The following is a 15,019-nucleotide window of genomic DNA, read 5'->3' as shown; positions in this document are numbered from 1 at the left end:
TTTCAGGACTGCATTAAGAGTAAGCAGCTGTGCAAGCTAAGGTAGCTCAGCCTAAGTTCTCAGAGGAAAGCGCCTCATGGCTTCAGCAAGCCTCAAAGAAAGCATAGCCCACTCTCAGAAGGCAGAGAGGCCTCAGATCCTCTAATGGGTTTGTTCTGAGTCTGGTCAAGGCGGCTTCCGCTGTGTACCTGGGAACGTAGCAATTTGTTATCAGCCCGTAAATGCTTCCTGATCCTAGCTCTAGGTAAACCCTACAATTTCCAGGCTATCTTAGGGGATAAGCTTAATTAGGATGTACATGTTTTGTATCCTGCCGCTGTGATGATCTCAGCCATCAGCTCAACTATATCAACTATATTTAATTTTTTTTAAAACATTTGATTTATTTGTTTGTATGTTTAGTGTGTGTGAATATGTGCAGGCAGACACACTGGCATGTGTGTGGTCAGAGGACAACTCAAGGCAGTTGCCTCTCTTCTTGCATCTTGTGGGTCCTGGGAATCCAACGTAGATCATCGGGTTGGCAGAAGGCGCCTTTACTCACTGAGCCGTCTCATTGGTCCAGCTCAATTACATGTAAATGGCACCTGTTCATGGACAGTTTACTGGGGAAAACCCTTGCTGGTTGTAATTTTACATGTGACGGAAAGGTATGAGCATGTGTGTATGTACGTGTATGCATGTGTGTGTACATGTGCATGTTTGCATGCATTTGTGTATGTGTATGTGCCTGTGTGTATGCATGTGAGTGTATGTGTGTGAGCATGCGTATTTACTCATGCTCACATACTAGCCCTTTTATGAGAATTGTCCATGTGTGGATATGAAAAGGAAAATCCCTCTTTTCATCGTCTCTTGTACATACCTGTTAATTGCACACACCCCCCTTTGGAAGTTACTTTCCCCCAGTGGAAACCAGCCTGTTCTAAAGGATCGTCTTCCAGAAAAGAGAGGAGAGGAAGAAACATCTCTTTGCCTGGGCATTGCCTTATCATGTCAGGCTCTGTGATGTCCATGTGAACTCCTCCTGAGAACCTGGGCGCAAGTCGGGGACTGTGATAGGGAGACAGCGAAGGCTGTGAGTCACCTGCTGCCATCACAGGCTGCTTGCAGAGTTGACCATACTGTAACTTCTGGGTGGACTGAGGCTGCCTCAGGAAGGCAGGAGCTCCAGCAGCTCCATCCCCTTCTGTTGATTTTCAAATGCCAAGAGAAAAGGCCAGGCTGCTCTCTTGCCCGCCTGCAGCTCAAGAAGGGCAGCAGGAAACCCAGGAGAGTCCTTGACCTTCCTGGATTACCTCTCTGGGCAGACATCCTGTAGCTTGTCCTGACACTTGGTACAGCTGAGCAAGCAATAACAGTCTTGTCGGAAGATGAATTCTGCCACGTAGCAGCTGTGTGGCTTGGAGAAGTCATTTAACTACTCAGAGTCTTACTTTGTAAATCGAAGACAGTTGTAACCAAAGCATTTCCCATGCTGGGGCTGAGAGAATTTTTAAATGCATGAACTTTGTCTTAACAATTAGATGTCGAGATGTTTATCTACAGGAAGTACAGACACAAGGACAGAAGGACAGAAGATGAAAATACGGATCCAGGGAAACTCTCTGATGGCCCTGTTATACTATCCCAATTATTATAATGCTAAAATAACTTAGTGTCTGAGTGTATGGAATTTGTTAGATATTCGTTTGTCCCTTGTGTAATAATGTGCACAGGCATTTAAAATGGATCCGAAGATCTCTGCTTGTTGAGTTAACTCTGTGATACTTTACCTTCTATATGATACTAATGGGCCATCTCTGGTGAACTGTATTTCAGGGGCTATAATGACACTGGTTATCTTTGGTATCTTTTGAGATTTTTTATCCAGGAATATTTGTAATCCCAACACTTGATAGTCTGAGGTAAGAGGATCAGGGTTTTGAAGCCAGACCAAACTATTTCAAAGCTAAACTATCTCACACATACAAAAAAGACAAACAAAAGTCAAGTTTTTACCTTGTGCTTGGTTTGACTAAGTAATGCTTGTTTCCTATGAATCACAACAAAATGACCAGCATGGCATAAGATCCTAAAAGGGCAATAGTGGCTCTCATTCATGGTGGTAACCAACAGCTCCCTAATTAATCTTAGGGTCCACTTAACAGGTGGGAAATCATGCCTGGTGCTGGAAACCCAGCCGACTCCCTAGGGCTAATGAGGTTATGGGCCTTAGGGGCAAACCTACTACTGCCACTTTACTAAACCAGCAGAATTCCTAACTGCATTCTCAACCTTTTCCTAATAGCCATAGATACATGGAGCTCTCACCCTTCATCAAAGAAGCTTTGCTCTGCAGTGGATGGAAACCATTGTAGAACTCTACAGCTAGTTAAAATCAGATACCAACTGATCACGGACTATGCAGCCCCAGTGGATATATCTACAATGCAACTCCCACACATAAGGCTCAGGGAACACGACAGAAGAGAGGGTGAAAAGATTTTAACGGCTAGAGGTGTTGTATGGAGGAGCGGCGGGCTGTGTCCCGCTGCCTGGCTAGCTCATACCTGAAATATCCACACAGAAATTGTATTAATTAAATTACTGCCTGACCCATTATCTCTAGCCTCTTATTGGCTAACTCTCACATCTTGATTTAACCGATTTCTAATAATCTGTATCGCCACTTGACTGTGGCTTACCAGCATGAGTCTAGCCAGCATCCGTCTGGGGCAAGAGAACATGGCGTCTGCCTGTCTCTGCTTTCTTCCTCCAAGAATTCTGTTCTGTCTTCCCCGCCTACCTGAGTTCTGCCCTATCAACTAGGCCAAGGCAGTTTGTTTAATAACCAATGAAAGCAACACAAATACAGAAGGGCCTCCTACACCATAGAGGACTGGGAAGTCGTTTGTGAGATTGGATCTCTTAGAAATGACAGGAAAACTACACCCTGCAACATCCCAACAACGTGGCTATCTAAACAATGACAGCACCAAAAGACATGCCCATGTGGAAGAGGGACAGCTCACAGGATCCCAGCCTTCGACCATAAACCGCAGGCGGCTAATGGCTCCTGAGAGAGGAGAATCGGTCTTCCATAGGAATAAACTCTGACTGGTTATCTAATACAAAATGGTCAGTACTGAAATCATACACACAAGCAACTCTAAATGGACTCAGCGGGTTGTATTTATATACTTATGCATATATGTATACATAAAAATAACCAAATAAAAAGAGACCATGAATTTGAAAGGGAGTGAGGGGAGGGATATTGGAGGGGCTAGAAAGAAGGGACATTGGAGCAGCTGGAGGGAGGAAGAGGATAGAGGAAATGATGCAATTGTATTTTAATTCATTTTTTTATTTAAAGTGTAAAAAAGTTTCTTGGTTACTGAAAATCTACAAATACACAAACTGTGCATTATTATATGGTTGAAGACATGGCACGTGATGGTCTTCCTAAAACAACACCTGACCTCTACCACAGCAAGTAATCCAAGAGGTGGTAAGGCAGAAACCACAATACTTTTCTGATCAAACCCCCAGAAGCCACACTCATCACTTCTGCCATAGGTTGTTGATACATACACCTTTCTCATCTTGCATCAGAGAGAATACAGAAATGAATGAGGACATGAAAGCAGCCATCTTTGGGGCTGGATATTCCATATTTCATGTATATGCCATAACCATACACATGAAAAGTCTTCTGAAAACCATTGATTGTTGTCCAAATGAGAGGGACCTTAAATTTTGCCCTTCATCTTCCTCAGGAAGCTGCATTCTGAGAGTAATGCCTTCAATGACTTGGCCACTCATTGTTTTAGCCTGTGTTATCAAAGAGTCTATGTCCAGCAATTGCTACTTGGACTGACCCATACTGTATCTGATATCAGAGCACCGCTTACTGGGGCTAGTTAGTGTTGTTAGCTTGCCAGGATGTAGACTCACTTAGGAGCTGGGCATGGCTGTGAAGAACCATCTTGATTACTTTAATTGAGGTGGAAAGACCCAACCACTATGGATGATGTCATTTCCTGACTGGGTCCTGGATGGTGCAAAAGGAGAGGCAGAACTGAGCAGCAGCAAGCATTGATTTTCTCTGCTACCTGAATGTGGATACAGTATGTGACTGGCTGCTTTACGTTCTTTGTGGTTGACTTTCCTCCATGATAGACTGTGAATTAAAATAAACACTTTCTCTAAATTGCTTCTGTTGGAGTATTTTATCACAGTAATAGGAAATAAACTCACACCTTTATTATTGATTTATTATTATTGCTTGTTATTTATTATTATTTATTGTTGACCTTCACTCCTTTTGCTTCTGTCCTTTGACGTCTTGAAGTGCTCCCAGAGAAAAGGACAGAGGGCTTACCACACTCACCAATCCAGGAAGTCCCTTAGGCTAGAATCTCTGAGTGTTCATCTTTGTATCCCAAGGGCTTAGCACTGACCTGCTTAGCAGCTGTTAAATACTTGCTTGCTGTCTTCACTGAAGACAGGGAAACCCATGACATGGAGTTGAATCTAAGTCCACACCACGAAATGGAAACTATACCTGACCCTTGCTAAAGAGCCAAGAACCTGAGATTAGAAAGATCATGGTTCTAGAGGAAACCCTACTGCTGTTATTCTGAGAAAGGAACGGGCTAATCAAATGGCTCCTGATTATACTGAGAGTTCGGTGTGTTGTGCAATCCTCATCAGAGAAGAGTGATTTCAGTGGATGGTAATTATCACAGAGACATGCATGATGGGCAGAGAGTGAGACTTTGGAGCACTCGGCTCTTAATGGGATATCTCCCTCCAACCCCTCCCCTCAAGGATCAGACGGGGATAGAGGTAGGGGGCAAGTGGAAAGATTGTAAGAGCCAGAAGCGGTAGGTGATTGCTGTCCAGGCACGGCAGGCCTGATGCATATATGAACTCACTGAGACTCTAACAGCATACACAGGTGCAAGCCAGACACCATCCCACCACCGGGAAGGAGGAGTAGACCCAGAGTCCCATCCCCAGCCTCAGAGCTATTTGCAGTTGATGTCTGCTGGGAAAGAGAAACTAGTTTCTCCAATGGAGTGTCACTGGGTCTATCAACCACATTCTAGAACAGGCCCCATGCCCGGGAGTAGTTGACCAACACAAAATGAACTCCCTGATTTCCTGTTTATTTGTTTGTTTCTTTGTGGGCTTTGTGTTTCATTTTGTTTTATTTTGGCATTTCTTGTGTTACTGTTTTGTTGTTTTGATTTTTTTTTCTTTGTTTTGAGAGAGAGAGAGAGAGAGAGAGAGAGAGAGAACATGCAATTGGATAGGTAGGGAGGTAAGGAGGATCTGTGGGAAAGGAAAACATGATTAAAATATATTAAATATATTAAAAATATATTAAAAGAATTTTTAAATTAAAAAAGGTAAACCTGCTTCTGCTTAAAGAGGTGAAAGTGACCAATGGCCAAAGTCATCTCCCAACCTCATCAGAGCTTGTAGTACAATTAATAAAAACCCAGAGGCAGAAATTGGGGTTCAATCTGAAGACCAGAAAAGCAAAACAGCCAGCCACTGGCTCTTATCTCTACCTCAGCCTAAAATGGCAATCCTGCCTCCAGGAATCTCAGAATGAGACTGTGTCTGAGAGCTGTCTCCTCCTGTTTTATATTCCTCTCTAGGTCTGGGATTAAATGTGTGCACCACAACCACCCAGTTTCTACGGCAAACTAGTGTGGCTACAGAGATTAAAAGTGTATGCCACTACTGCCTGGTCCGTAAAATAGATCAGTGCAGCTGTTTTAGTCTCTGAACTTCAGGCAAGTTTATCTATTAAAATACAAATGAAAAAAAAAATAAAAAATAAAAAAACCAAAAAAAATAAAATAAAATAAAATACAAATGAAATATCACGACAAGAGCTTATGTCCTTTGTTCTGTCTGCTGTCAGTCCTGCCTGAATTTGCTTCTTGCCAGTTCCTCTGGAATTTTTCTTCTTGGTTTCCTGGAGCAGATATGCTTGAACTATTTGATTTGGGACAAGTCCCTTAATATTTCTGGACCTCAATTCTCCTACGTCAAACAGATAGCAATACTTCCTTCTAGCATTAGTAAAAGCTGAAATTAAGGCTGTCAAGATGATGCACCTGCTCCCAAGCCTACTAACTAGTGCTCAATCTCCAGGCCGTACGTAGTGGAAGGTAAGAAATTATCCCTGGACCTCAAGTATGCCATGCAAGCAGTCTGCCAACTGAGCTTTCGGCCCCAGCTTCCTGTTCAAAGGCTTTGATGTTACATATTGTACTTTTCCCATGAAGCAGCTTCCAGGATTAATGTTGTTGTTGTCGATGACCAATAGGAATTCTGAATCTGAATTTCATTTTGTTTTATTGATGTATAAAGTTTAGGGGTCTACTTTCCCCCACCTCAGCTTAATTTTTCTTATTGTGAAGGCTCACACAGTCTACTCAGTAGGCAGTGGTGTATGGAGGTTAAGGATACAAGTTTTGGAACCAGAAAGACTGGAGTTTGAATGGTTTTGCCAATGAAATTCAAAGTTTTCAAGTATAAACTGAGTATAGAAATATGCACACATTGACAGCAATATCAGTTACATAGTGTTCCGTTACAAATCATCCCAGAACTGGAGGATGCCATGGCAACTGTTATTTGTGTCGCTCATGTGTCTACAGTCTGTGCTCCTCATGGATGGCTCTGCCGTGGAGCGGGGAGGCCACCTGGAACTGGGTGCCGATGTCTTTGGCCTTCTCTGTTGGGTTCCTGGGTTTCTCAGGACCTGATGACTTGGTTCCAGAGCTCCAGGTGGACACTGAGCTGGTTTTTGTGACCTTGCCTAAGAGCATGCAGTGCTGCTGCTCTTGGGATTATAGGTACATCTAGATTTCAGAAGTGCCCACTAGTCTGGGTGTTTGGGGGTTTTAGACAGGGGATCTCTATGGAGTTTGGGCTGGGCTCAGACTTAGAGGGTTCAGCCTGTTTTAGCTTCATGCATACTAGGCTTAGAGGGTTATATCATACTCAGCAAAAGAGCCTTCTGATTTCTATCATTCCTTTAGTTTTATTTTGTTAATTCTTTCTTTCTTCCTTTTCCGCTTCCTTTCTTGCTGATTTATCTTATGTCTCTCTGTGTGTACGCCTTTTTGCTATGTGTGTGTGTGTGTGTACGTGTGTGTGTGTCTGTGTGTGTAAGGGAAACACTACTTGACAGAAGAAATTGTATGCCAGATACAGCTAATTTCTGTGACCAGTTTGGAGAAGGGCAGTTTGCCACAGAGTTACAAGAATTTAAAAACTAAATGAATTCTAAGTGTTTATGTGCATAGTCGAGCATCTGATTACTTGTAGGTTGGTTGCCATGGGCACATAAAACCAACATTCTCAGGGACTGTGTATTGTTGTTCCTCTCTCTCTCTCTCTCTCTCTCTCTCTCTCTCTCTCTCTCTCTCTCTCTCCCTTCTCCCTCTCTCCTTTCCCTAATTTCAGTACTGAGAGTTGAACCCAAGACATCAGTCATGCTAGACATGATGTCTACCACTGATTTATAGTCTCCCCAATCAGAAGGATTCTGATGACCTATTCTGCTGGTATCTGAACCACCCCTTTGTTCACTTCCCAAGAATAATAAGAGTGTGTCTGTGCTGACATTTTCCTTTCCCAACCTTTCTCCTCTTTCACTACTTTTTAACCAATCATGAAAGTTGCCAGTGACAGGCAATATTGGGTGGCATTGTTTAACCACACACCATTTGTCTCATCGCTGAGATAAAAAAACTCCCCTGTATGGTTTGGCCCAACAAAGGTTATCTATATCAAGTGAAAGAGGATGTTAAAGATAAAACAGATAAGGCCTGCTGCTCAAGCTCAAGGTTTGGCAAGGCACCTTCCTAAGTCAGTCTGTCCCCACTGCAGAGAGGCCAAGCAACGAGTAGAGTTTACTTTTTTTCTACTTGGTTATAGCTAGAAATAATCCTCCAGAAAGTCTCAGAGGCAACATGGCACTCACCGAGGTCACTGAGCAAGCTGGATGCCAGATCCTACATGAAAAGGTACTCAGTGTCCACACTCTTGTCATTTGGGACCAAACACATCTATCTTATGAGTATCTGACTTCTGCAGTGTAGCAATACCTTGACCAGCACCCACCAGATTCTAAAGCATCACCATTGTGAGTTTATGGCTCCTAAAATGCCTCCAGTCTTGGCAAATGTAGAGACACAAATCCCCAGCAAAGAATTACTAGACTTAGATACAGGTCCTCTAGTTATCTACAAATTTATCCAGCATTTTGGCAGGGGCTAAGATAATTTATAAACATTAAGTTTAAGTTTAGCAGTTGAACTAGTAGGTCTTTAGTCATATTTTTTTGTTTGTTTGTTTTAAAGTCAGTAAAGCCAGGCAGTGGTGGTAAACACGTTTAGTCCCAGCACTCAGAAGGCAGAGACAGACAGATTAATGTGAGTTCGAGGCCAGCCTGGTCTAAAGAGTTCCAGGACAGCTTCCAAAGCTACAGAGAAACCCTGTCTTGAAAACCAACACACACACACACAAGTGCCAGTAAAAAGACAAGTGTAGAATGTAGAACATTTTTTTAATGCAACAGGTCTGAGTCATTAAAGTCAAAGTCATTAAAGAAAAGACATAGAGGTGAGTTTATAATTTCAAAAAAGAAGCTGGGCGGTGGTGGCGCACGCCTTTAATCCCAACACTTGGGAGGCAGAGGCAGGTGGATCTCTGTGAGTTCGAGACCAGCCTGGTCTACAAGAGCTAGTTCCAGGACAGGCTCCAAAACCACAGAGAAACCCTGTCTCGAAAAACCAAAAAAAAAAAAAAAAAAAAAAAAAAAAAAAACCACTTCCAGTGTTGCCTCTGACTGGGCCTATCAGAGAAAAGCATGATTATGGAAGATATTTGAAGAATTATTCAGAAAATCGAACTACTCCATGATGGTTCTAATTTATGTATGAATATAATGCTGGGGTAAAAGAATGTCCTAGGGTTCTTTGTGTGGTTGTGGTGGCTTGATTGTTAGTTGGTTGGCTTGCTCATCTTTTTTAAAAAAGTATTTTTATGAGAGAGGGTCTCACGTAAGCCAGGCTGGAATCAAACTTTCTATGCAGCCAAGGATATGCATAATTCTCTAGCAGCTTAGTCAGGAAAAGCTAGCAGAAAGAGCAAGTGTTCTTTAATGATGACTCTGCACAATACATTTGTGTGTGTGTGTGTTTATATGCGTGTGTCTGTGGTGCACATGTCTGTGTTTAGATGCAAAAACATGCTCATGTGCGTATGTGGAGGACAGAGGTCAATATCCAGTGTCTCCCTCGTCATTCTCCACCTTATTTATTATTATTATTATTATTATTATTATTATTATTATTATTATTATTATTATTATTGGTTTAGACAGAGTTTCTCTGCAGCTTTGGAGCCTGTCCTGGAACTAGCTCTTGTAGTCCAGGCTGGCCTCGAACTCACAAAGATCCACCTGCCTCTGCCTCCTGAGTGCTGGGCTTAAAGGCATGCACCACCACGGCCCAGCTAAAATTTTATTATTATTAATTATACACATGTCTATGTGTAGATGTGTGCACATGAGCACCCATGGAGGGTAGAAGGATGGGATCCTTCTGGAATGCAGGCACTTGGGAGTTGACTGATGTGGGTTCTGGAAACTGGACTTGGTCCTTTGTAAGAACAATTTGAGCTCTTACCGCTGAGCCAGCTCTCTAGCTCTAGTCCTTCCACTGAATGCTTGCTTGCTTTTTTTTCTTCTTCCTTTTTTATCTTTTTATTTTAAAGTGGTTTTTTGAGACACAGTTTCTCTGTGTAGCCCTGGCTGTACTGAACTGTGTAGATCAGGCTGGCCTTGAACCCACAGAGATTGGCCTGCCTCTTCCTCTAATAGAGTGCTGGAGTTAAAGGTGTGTGCCCGCCACCACCCAGCCTCACCTAATGCTTTTAGAGATAGGATCGCTCACTGAATTTGAAACTCCTTGATTCAGTCAGGCTGGCTAGTAAGTCTCTCATGCCTCCTCTCTCTGGCTCACAGGTGTCTGCCACCACACTCAGCTGCTTACTCGGGTGCTGAAGATCTAAGCGCCACTCCTCCTGTTTGTATGGCAAGCATTTTGCCAGCTGAGCTGTCCCCCCTTCCTCGAATCTGTACTCTCTTTTTTTCTTGCTCTTCTCTGCATTTGAGGATGGTATTAATTAAATTGATGTGGAAAAGAAAATGATTGGAAAGTTTCCTGGAATGCGTACATGAACCTCACAGCATTTTGTCCACTAGGAAAAAACATTAGCACCAACTCAATTATCTGGCCCTAAGCAAAAGCCATGTGTGGCGATCATTTAACACATACACACACACACACACACACACACACACACACACACACACACACAGCTTCTAGCCAACCTTCTGCTGACAACCCCAAATCTGCACACTGGATTGAAAATATCCTCAGTCAATCAAGAACAAAGGCATGGTGGCACATGCCTTTGTTATATCAGCTCTTGAGAGACTGAAACAGGTGGATTGTGAGCTTGGAAACAGCTTGGGAAACCTAGTGAGACTCTGTCTCTAAAAATGAGGAACAATGGCTGGAGAGTTGTCTCAGAGGTTACCCCATAGGATCCAAGTTTGAGTCTCGACACCCACATGACAGATCACAGTTACCTATAGCTCCAGTTTTAGGGATTTCAGTGCCTTCTCCTAAACTCCGTGAGCTCCAGGCACACATGTGATGCAGGCACAGGCACAATAATCACTAACTTAAAACAAGTAAACAATCTTTAAAGTTTAAAAAGAATGCTGATGGAGGAGGAGGATGGTGATACTGTTGAGCATCACCAACATCCTGCAGTCACAGTTTCCATAAACCACCAGGTGACTCCAAATCTCAGATGTCTCTCTTCTCGTGTTTAGCCTAAAGCCCTGAACCATGTGATCATGCTCATTTAAATGGAGAGGGAAGAATCAGACAGACTTTCCAGCCTGCATTCATTGCTGAGTCAGTATGGATGTATACGTACACCGCTGCAAACATGAGCCACAGGCCAGGGCACGTATGGACCGTTATGAGAAAAGCGCACACAGAAAGAACAAATCTATATGCTTTTGTGAAAGCCTGCATTGTTTTAAATGATAGGAAATGAGCTTGGCCTACTACAGTCGCTAGCACCTGTAATCACAGGAGGCAGAGAACGGAGACGAGAAGATTGCTTAAAAAGTTCAAAGCCAGTTGGGCGGTGGTGGCACATGCCTTTAATCCCAGCACTCGGGAGGCAGAAGCAGGCAGATCTTGGTCTACAAGAGCTAGTTCCAGGATAGGCTCCAAAGCTACAGAGAAACCCTGTCTCAGAAACAAACAAACAAAAACAACAACAACAAAAAGAAGTTCGAAGCCAGTCTGTTGTATATAGTGAGATCCAGGCCAGGCAAGGCTATCAATACGACCCTGAACTTAAAAAAAATAAAAGGTACAACCCAAGTGGATGTATCAGCCACCTGCCTTTGTGGATACAGGAACTGTAGTAAATGTCAAGATCCACTGATCCTATTGGCCTTTCTGACCACAACATCCATTGCCCTGGCTGCCAGAGATGCCTGCTGCCTCCCTTTCTGAGCTCCCTCCTCCAGGGTCACGGCCCCTCTCCCAGAGTTGCCCACATCTAAGAATGGCAAGACACAGCCTGTTGGCCTGAGCTCATCTTCTCTGACGAATGGCCATCTTACAGAGCGTTCCTTTATCCCTATCTTCCCTTATCCCCAAGATTCAGCCTAATGAGCCCGAGAACGTGCACCAGGGAGTCTGCTTCCCGGAACCTGAAAGCAGCAAGGGTACTCTAGTGAAGGCTGCTCAGCCGACCTGCAGCCTGAACCGCACAGGTACCTTCAGTGTTCTGAGACAGGCTGACTTTGAACTTCGGATTCCGTCCTCAACCCTTGAGTCCTGAGACTAGAGGAGTGTGCCCCACACTCAGCCTCCCTTCCACTTCTTTTTTAACTAAAAGAACAGCTTTCTGAATCATTCATGATAATTACAGTCACTATCTACAAGTGAATGCTTTTGATAAAAGACCCACCTCAATGTGGGAGTTCAAAGTTGTGTAACCACTAAGGATGTCGGTATGGCGAGCCTCAGAAAAATGTAAATCAGTTTCCCTCAAAACCCAGCTATACCATTCTTGGGCCTATACCCAAGCTCACTCTGACTCATTTGCCTGCCCTTGGGACCCTTTTCTCTTATTGGGTTGCCTTGCCCAGCCCTGATATGAGGGTATGTGCCTACTCTTATTATGGTGTGTTTGGTTGATATCCCCAAAAGGTCCTGCTCTTTTCTAAAGGGAACCAGAGGAAGAGTGGACTGGGGGAGAGGGGAGGGCTGGGGATGGGAGGATTGGGAGGAGTGGAGGAAGGGGAAACTTCTGTGGAGATGTATGGGAGAAGAGCAAAAACAAGAAGCAGAAAGATGCCCAGCAATGCTCCATAACTTGATCCTTTCTTCCAGCCTCCACTGACATCTTCTCTGGACGATGTTAAAATGACTGAATCACTGCTTCTGTTTTTTACTTCTGGCATCCCATTCATCTAGCAGCTGAATTATCCCTTTAGAAGCTAGCATAGCCTACTTACAATTACTTAATGGCCTGCATCTTAATTATTACTGTCTGCATCTTACATCTCTAACTACACTCTGGGAGGCTTAAGCAATGTAAAAATATTGCTGCAGAAGAAAAATGTTATAGCTGGGTGGTGGCAGTGCACACCTTTAATCCCAGAACTTGGGAGGCAGAGGCAAGAGGATCTCAGTGAGTTCAAGGCCAGCCTGGTCTATGAAGAGAGTTTCAGGACAGCCAGGGCCATCACACAGAGAAACTCTGTCTCAAAAAACCAAAAAGTGAAAATTAAAATATTAAAAAAAAACATTGCTGCCTTTTGAAGGCTACGAGTCCAAGTTGAAGGGGCTAGCACAGCAGTTCTCTCTAAGTCCCTGAAGTCCCGTCATTTTCTCTCAGCTCTTGGGGTCTTTAACATGTCCTGATTTGCAGATGCACCCACCTGGTCTCCACCTGCATGTTCAAGCAGCATTCTTTTAAAAAATATTTTAGCATTAATTATGTGTATCTGTGTAAGTGTCTGTGGGGGGGTTGCACAAGCATGGGTACAATGCTCTTGAGGGCAGAAGAGGGAGTTATAGGCAACTGTGAGTCTACAGATGTGGGTGCTACGGGTTGATATGCACCGTGCGATGATGGTGCACACCTTTAATCCCAGCCCTCGAGAGGAAGAGACAGACAGATCTATGTGAGTTCGAGGCCAGCCTGGTCTACATGAGCTAGTTCCAGGACAGCTAGGACTGTTACACAAAGAAAACCTGTCTCAAAAAAATTAAAAAATAAAAAATAATATGCTTGCTCGCTTAATATCTGATGTCTCTCTCCAGCACAAGCCTCCAGTGGCATTCTTCCTCTGCTTCTCTCATGTCTGTACCCCTACCCTCTGTGTGTGTGACCAGCTTCCCTCTTTTTATGAGGACACCAATCATACTGGAGTAGGACCTACCTTTTACCACCATGACCTCAGCTCAGGTAATTACATCTGCAGTGACTCCTACCAAATAAGGTCTCCTTCTGAGGTACCGAGGGTGAGGACTTCAATACTTCAATATATGAACGGGGTGTGGGGGGCATGATTCAACCCAATAAATCCTCATCTCTGCTTTATTTTCTCCACAGCCGTCACCGCCTTCTAATGGATGGCGTGGCTCCTTTGCTTACTAAAGTATCTAACCTTCTCCATGAAAGGTATGCATCAAGACAGCAGAAATGTTTTTTGGGGGTTGTGCCCATTTGTCTAGTTTTGAGAACGTATTATACAGTCCAGGTTGGCCTCTAACTCATTGTGGATCCCGAGGATGACCTTAATCATCTGCTCCTCCCATCAGCAACCACCCAAGTGCTGGGGCTGGGGCTGCAGCTTGTATGTCATGACGCTGTGTGGTGCTCGGTATCGACTCCAGTACCGCATAGATGGTAGGAAAGCCCTTCAGCAAGTGAAGCACATTGCCAGGCCTGTTGGTTGGTTTTGCTCATGATTGTATCCTCCGTGCCTAAAGTTAACCCCAGCAAAAGACAGTTCAGAGAGACATATTTGCAGACCAAATACCAAGAAAGAAAGAAAATGTGCATTTCTTACCTCCTCCGTCGCAGCTCTGTCCTGTGGCAGGAGCTCCAGGCTAAATAAATCCGTGGACTCTGAGACCTTTTGAGCTTTTGCGAACATCAAGGACAACCACGTGCAGTCCTTTTCCTATCGCTGATGGAAACTGAGACCCAAGGGGCCAGGGTCTAATTCAAGTACATGGGAGGAGCAGCAATCAGTTCTCTTTCCTGTCCCCGCTCTGCACAACTGCTGACTTTAGTATATGTAATTTTCTCAGGAGTCCAAAAGGGCTGCAATGACAATTTGAAAGCAATCAGGTTCTTTGTGTTTGACCAGTGACAGATGGGCACAGGCTATTTGCTCTAGATAAACCGAGTTAATCAAGACATCAAAGACTTGCCACTTGATGGGCTAGTCCAACCAGATTATGATATTCGGGGCTGATGGGAATGCATTATAAAGGCAACAAACCAACCCCATGGGTCTTAGCTATTTATAAGGAAATGATCCTGCTTGGGAGAACCTGCACTTCTGGTTTAGGACCAAGAATTGCTCAATATAGACCTTACCGTGGGGCGAGAACTCAGAACATCTTCCACCTGGCTCAGGTTACTGGAAAGGTAGTGAAAAAAAAAGTCCCACTACTCTCCAGTAACAGCTCGAAACAACACAGTGCCCATACCAAAGAAGCCCCAAAGACATCATCTGAAGAAAAAAAAAAACAGCTTCCAAAACATTTTACCTCCTTTTCTTCCTATAGAGTGACTTTAATTATAGACTCTGCAGCTGACTGAGTGACCTTGAGCTAACCGCTGAAGCTTTTGGTGTCTCACTACCCCTTCTATAAAAATAGGGTTA

General features: G+C 43.8%; 1 long non-coding RNA gene across 2 annotated transcripts in view; it reads right to left on the bottom strand.

Annotated features, from left to right (window-relative positions):
* LOC142844803 (uncharacterized) overlaps window positions 1-14,279 on the bottom strand; it is a 59,824-nt gene extending 45,545 nt beyond the window's left edge. For both annotated transcript variants that reach the window (XR_012909775.1, XR_012909774.1), the window contains exon 1: window positions 14,195-14,279. This is a non-coding gene — a long non-coding RNA (uncharacterized LOC142844803). The remainder of the gene's footprint in view (window positions 1-14,194) is intronic.
* Between the last annotated feature and the right edge of the window lie 740 nt (window positions 14,280-15,019).

This window comes from Microtus pennsylvanicus, chromosome 2, assembly GCF_037038515.1.
Source record: "Microtus pennsylvanicus isolate mMicPen1 chromosome 2, mMicPen1.hap1, whole genome shotgun sequence".
Classification (NCBI taxonomy): Eukaryota; Metazoa; Chordata; class Mammalia; order Rodentia; family Cricetidae; genus Microtus; species Microtus pennsylvanicus.
This window is presented reverse-complemented; position numbering and strand designations above follow the sequence as displayed.